Source organism: Apteryx rowi, unplaced genomic scaffold (genome assembly GCF_003343035.1).
Source record: "Apteryx rowi isolate R43461 unplaced genomic scaffold, aptRow1 scaffold_33, whole genome shotgun sequence".
Taxonomy (NCBI): Eukaryota; Metazoa; Chordata; class Aves; order Apterygiformes; family Apterygidae; genus Apteryx; species Apteryx rowi.
In genome coordinates, this window is record NW_020449752.1 from 1,992,827 (window position 1) to 1,999,322 (window position 6,496).

The following is a 6,496-nucleotide window of genomic DNA, read 5'->3' on the forward strand; positions in this document are numbered from 1 at the left end:
CCGAGCCGCGGCCCTTCCCTCGATGCCCCCTCGCCCCGCGGAGCCCTCTTCCGCCTCGCCTCCCTCCTCGCCGCCTAGCCCGCGGCCTTCGCTCCGTCCCCCGGCACGCACAGGCACGTACCTATTGGCAGAGCCTCTGCAGCGTACCGAACATCCTCCTCCATCGCTCTCGCCCGCATTCAGCGAGAGACACGTCAGCCCGTTCCTCTTTCTTTCCGGGGCAGACGGTGCGGTCCTCCCCTGTGCTTACTTAATGGTCTTCTTCAAAAAGCCACACTCCTCAGACAAAAACAAACAAACAAAATCCTACCCACCACCCCARCGCAGACATGCGCACCTTCCTTCAGAGAGGAAACTTGATCAAAGCCTGGATTTCTCCTAGCAAGATCCACCCACACCACACAAGAAGAGGGGAGAAAAAAAAAAAAAACAGCACTGACCCAGAGCAGCACCAAGCCACGCTGCTTTCCTAACAGAGCACCGGCCTCCCAGTGAGCGAGGGGGGCCCCGAAGCTTCCTGGCCACCACCACGCGGGAACGGCCCACGGCACACCACCCTTCCTGAGCTCTGACACATACACAAACAAACCGGTCCATACGGAACAAGGGCCTGAAAACTCCGATCTCGTCGTCCGAGGAAAAGGCCCGCACGGCAACGGCCTCCCCCTCGCCCGCCTGGCACCCGGCACGGGCGCGCCTACCCGCGCCGCTTCCTTCTCGCGACCGTGGCCCGAGAAGCTGAGGCAGGAAAAGCTTTGCCATCTCTCTCCAGAAACAGCAGTGGAAAGGGACACCCTTCTAAAAAAAAACGCTATCCATCCTTTCCCTGGGGAAAAGCCACCTGCCAGCAAAATACCCGCTCTGCCCTGCTTTCAAAACATGCTACAGCCTCCTCAGGAGCTTGGCGATTTGGATGTGCTACAGGACCCCCCCACACCTACCTCAATGGCAAGCCCGGCGAGAGCACCTTGCACCGAAGGCTGGTATCTACCGCACCCTACGTCTAGCCTGGCAAACCGTGCCAAGGCCAGGCAGCGCTCCACGCACGGGGATCCGGGTGTCCGGACAGCGCCACGGACAGCACGGCGGTGCCTCGCGCCCGCTCGGCACCCCCTTCTCCCCCGAGCGACCCGTGGGGGGGGCTACCGCCAGGCCCGTCCCACAAAACACCCCCCCCCACACACACTTCTCCCCAAAGAGCAGGCTCCAAAACTGACCGAGAGCCCTGAAAAGCACCTACTGCCTTGCCGGGCACCTCTCCCAAACGCCTCCGGCGGTTCGACGCCCGCCCTAGCAAAGCCTTTACGCAGAAATGGCCAAAGAGCGCAAACCTAGCGGCACCTACTCAGGCCGAGTCCTCTGGAAAACATGTATCTCCCCATCGCCCGCACGGCACGAGGGCAGGTTAGTTCCCCCCTCGACATGCACGAGACGGCCCTTCAGGGCCACCCAGGCGCTCCCCGTCTCGCCCCGCGCTCCGCGCCTGGCGGACGCGAGACCTCAATTATCAAACGAGAAGGCAGGCAACAAGAAAAGAGTCRCGCATTACCGAGGAGCATTCCTGAGCATCACACTTAATACCTCTACATTCCCTGGGTTGAGCCAAATGATGCCTCATCGGCCCCCTCGCTCCCTTGCAAAAGAACATCATGCGCCGCCTCCGTCGGCGTGCGCCTCTTCTCAGGGCCGCAAAGCCTCCGTGCCCCATCTCCACCAAGGAAGCTCTGCCCGTGCCTCTCGGCTGAGATCTGACCCAACYGCTCTCTCTATTAGAGCGCTAGAGTGGCCCTAACAGAGTGACGGCCCTGGAAGGGGGCTCTCAGGATAGCAAAGCCAGCGAGGGCACGCGGGGCGCTCTCGACTCCGCCGCCGGTGGCCTCCCCGGGGCTCGGCGTCGCTCACAAGGCAGGGCGCGGCAGGGGGGAGCGGGACTCGCCCTCCGACGGGTTCCCCGGCAAGTCGCCGTGGGATCTACGCGCTTACCAGCCGCAGCCCGCGACCCTGCTGACCCGGATGCACGGGGCAGATGTGCCGCTAGGAGTCTTCACTGACATTTCCTAGGGGGAAACACCTGGCCAAAATCAGACGAGAGCCCTGCCGAGACGTCGATGCCCCCTACGCAAAGGGTCCTCTTTCCCTGCCTTAATCCCACCTGCGCTACGACCGGCAAGAGCAAAAAGAGAGTAGGACAAAGATCCCCAGGCCCGTGCCGAAGCAGACCCGCCGGGATCGCGCGCGTCTCCGGTCGGCGACGGCCACGGCGCCGGGCCCTTCCGCTGACCTACGGCCGAGGCCCGGAGCTCGACGCCGAGGCGGCGAGGGCGTTTTCGGGCGCTCACGTCCCTTTCCCGCTCTGCCGCCTCTTAAATAAAGAACTGCATAAATGCATCCATATGCCAGCCTCTTCCTACCTGTTCCTCACTAGTTCTCTAACCCTGGCATCCGAGCCCCCCCTCACTCCCTCCGACCAGGACACCAGAGTGCAGGCAAAGGTTCTGACACGAACTCCAGCCAAAGGGGAAGCCCCCCCGGCCCCTCCGTGCCCGCCCCGACGCCGCGGCCCCGGGCCTCCCGGCCCGCTGGGCTCGTGGGGCCCATCTCCTCTGCTTCCTCCGTCACCTSCATCCCTCCACACCTGAGCGCTGATACACACACACAAAAACAGCTCCTGCCCCTGGAAACTCCAGCACCCCCAGGGAAAGGCATGGACACGCATCTGCCGGCAACAGCAAAACCGGCCGCAACAATCATCTCTCAAAAACCAAGCGCTGCCACACGGAGCGACACAATCGCGTACCTGCAGGGCCGGGCTTTCTGCTCGCCTTGCCCTCTCCCCGTACAGCATCGTGAGCGGGGCGGCGGGTAGCCTCCGGTTCGCGGCGAGCCCATCTGCCGGCCCTGCCTGCACTTTCCTCTTTTTTCCTAAATAGGGCCCAACACACCAAGGACAGGGTGCGCGGCAGCAGGGGCGGGGTGCTCCCGCCTGCAGCAACTGTGGGGCTAAAGCCCAGCGATCGTGAGAGCCCCCGCAAGGAAGGCGGCCCCTCGAGCAGAAGCCGGCGCTGCTTCTGACCACATCCAGGCCCTCAATCCAAAAGCAGGGTGGCGAGGCCCTGGCCGCTCCCCTCATCCCCTGCCCCRCGCCCGACACCGTGCGCGGAGCAGTTGGGGCTGGGCTGCTCGGCGCGCCCGTCCCGGGGACGGCACTCGCTCCCCCCCCCCACGAGCGGCCCTGTGTAGAGCCCTTGACCACATCGCAACCCCTGGACTGCACGGCCCCCGGGCAGGGGAGCTGCTGCAAGCAGGACAGGGGTGAGCGCCGAGGGGTGCCGGGGCTCGGGACTCTGCACGGGGCACAGGATGGGACCAGAGCCACAGCCTCTTACCTTGGGAGCTCGTCTGCAGGGAACTGAGCAGCGCCGGTAAGTTTTGGGGCACCCTGGACGTCCCCGTGCCCCATCACATCTCTGCGTGCACCCAGGGGTCTCCAGGCTCCGGAACGTCTCGCTCCCCACACGCCGCGTGCGTGCTTCGCCCAGCGTCCCCCTTGGCTCATTCGCATCCCTCAGCCCCTGCCGCCGCGATCGGCTAGCTCCAGGCTAACCGAGTAAGTGAGCACCGGCACCAGGAAAGGCTTGGGGTCCCCGGGCCTACCTTCTCGCCCCGGTCCGGAGGGACGGTCCGGCCTCGAGCCCCTCYGCTCCGGCACATGGGGCCCAGGGCGGGCGCCCGGGAGGACGCTGCACCGCCACGGCCAGTCGGAAACCGCAGAAGTCACACGACAGGCTGGGGCACACGACAGGCAGCCCAAACTTGACAGCAGGGAGGCACGGCAGATCCAAGCGGGTCGCACGCTTTGCCCGCCCTCTCCGCTTTCACGAGGCTCCGCGCCGAGGCGTTCGGGGTCTCCTCGCTCATAGGTGCTCGCTGCCATAATGTATACTGGGGATCAGGGCCCCGGTGCAACCTTGCTCCCGGTGTGCCACGTGACACACGGGCCTCGCTCGGCCGTGGAGCCGAWGCCGCGGGACTGCTGCTTGGCCGGCGAGCCGCCAAACCCCCGTGCCCTTACGGGCACGTCACGAGCGGACCCGACCGAATCCACCCCATGCGACTTGGTAGCTACATCCTACATGCAACGGCCAGCAAGTAGTCCCAGCTGTCAAGAGCACCGCCCCGAGATTCACGGCACCATCGCAACATACGGAAAGCGGACGCCGATGCGGACGGCGCCGCTCGGGCCGCCGCTCCCGCTGCTAGAGGGGGAGCGTGCGCCCCGCCGGGAATTCCACCCGTTCCTTCGGCATTTCCCCCCCAGCTGTGCCTTAGCGAGCATCTCTCCCGCAGAGCATCCCCCAGACAGGCCCGCCCAAACGCTCCCGTCACGGGGGGATCTCTCCCCGAGCGGGCGAGGCGCCCCGGCCCCCTCTCTCCCTCCCTCACCAAGTTCTACATAACAGCACAATCCGTTCCCGTGCCTTCCCTTTTCTCGCCCCATCCTAAGGGTGGGTGTTCTGGCCTACGACCCGCCGGGACGCGGAGTCCCACCCGCGGACGGACCGTAGCTACAGCTCGCGACGGTGCTCCGCCCGTCTCGATCGGCGCCTCCGAAACCGGGTCGCTTCCGCCAAAGCCCGGGGAGCGACCGCCCGCTCTCCGGATGGATRCCGAGCCCCGGAGGCAGCAATTTCTGCATAAATGCATCACACGGCCACAACACAAAAGAAACGCCGTTCGACCGCCACGGGCCGGGTTCTGCTCCTACTGACGCGCGCCCAAATTGGCCCAGGTGCCCGTGGGCGCCCGCTGGGCTTCGGTGGGCTGGCACCCGCGAGACCGAACCCAAAACACAGCTCTAAGGACAAAGCGTGAGCCTGCACTTGAGGAAGAAAGAGACCGCAGAAGCTCCTGCAAACCGGCGTAAAAAGGCATCGAGGGAGAAAAGCCCCGACCCGCCAACCGACCGAGCCGCGAGGCTTTGCCTCTGCCCTTATATCGGTGCTGGCCCGCAGCGCTTCTGCAGCTCGTGGCTTCGCACGGACGTACCGGGTTTCCTAAGCACCTACCTGATGCCGATGGGTCTTTTCCAGCCTTCTGCAGACCATCCCCGACCATAGCCACGGGTCGCCGTGCCCGAGCTCTTCGGCCGAGGCCCCGGCGCCGTGGGACGCGCCTCGGCGGCGGGGAGCGCGCGTGCCCGCCGACGCCCCGGACGATGCTTTGAGCTCTGCCCCGGAGCGGGCCGGGTCTTGCACGGAGCAGAGCGAAGAGAGGTGGCATCCGGGGCTCCCCGATGGAGCGCGCACGCCCGACGCCCGTCGACTCGYCGGAGGCCCCTGCGAGGCTCCAACCCTCACCGGCAGCAGGGTCTCGCCGAGGCGGCGCTCCCGCCCTCCCGGCCCCTCTCCGTCCCCGCGGCCCTCGCGCCCCCGCTCCCCGCCGCCCTCCCCGAACTCACCTCCGGCGGGGCCCGCGGCAATGAGCACCACAAGCAGACGGAGCAGCCACATGGAACATTTGTTTTAATGGATAGGCAGAGAGAGCCCTCCCCTCGCCGCCCCGGCGAGCCGCGGGYGCCCGGGGCCGCCCGCCCCCCCGCCGCCGCGGAAAGCGCCTCCGCGTCGCTTCCGTCCGCAGAGAAGGGGAAAAAAAACGACCAAAAAAAAAGCCCGAACCCCCCAAACCAACGAAAGGAGAAACCCCCGCCAAAAGCAAAGGGAGCTCGTTTTTCCCGCGTCGGACGCGGCCGACGGCCGGCTCGCGGGGGACGGTCGGCGACCGATCGGTTCGCCTTCTTTTATATATATATATACATATATATACACACACACACACGCACACGCACGCACACATATACATATATATATATATAAAACTGAGCTATATAGATCTACGTCATTACCTCGGTTCCGTTTATTCCCGCTCGCGTCGCGTGAACGTCCCGAGCCCCACGGCCGAGGGGAACCGAGGGGGACGCTCGCGCCCCGGCCGCCCGGAGCCGGCGAGATGCCGCCGCAGCGCCGCTCCCTCCGTTCGCCCGCCCGCCCGCGTCCGCGTCTCCGGCGCGCCGCCGAGCCCGGGGCGGGCGCGAGACGCCGCGCGGGCCTCCTTCGCGCGTTGCCCGAGAAACTCTGTCATCTCTTACAAGACCGATACACACCTAACTCCATATACAGCATGCAGTAATGGCAGCAAAAGGACCCTGCTGAGAACTGTGGCTACAACTCTAACGACAAAAAAATTTTTTTTATATATATATATATGTATATTTATATATACTGTATATATATATCCCATAAAAAGAATAAGCATCGGCCTCCGGCTCGACACGCAGTGAGCGTCGCCCCGGCCCTCGGCGACGCGGGACGCGGACGGCGGGGCGGGCGCCTTCCGGTACCGCCGGCGGAGGAACCGTTCCGAGGGCCGCGTTTCCGACGGTCGCGTGGGTTCCGGCGGGCCTTCGCGCCCCCGCGCGCCGGGATCTCGAACGCCCGCG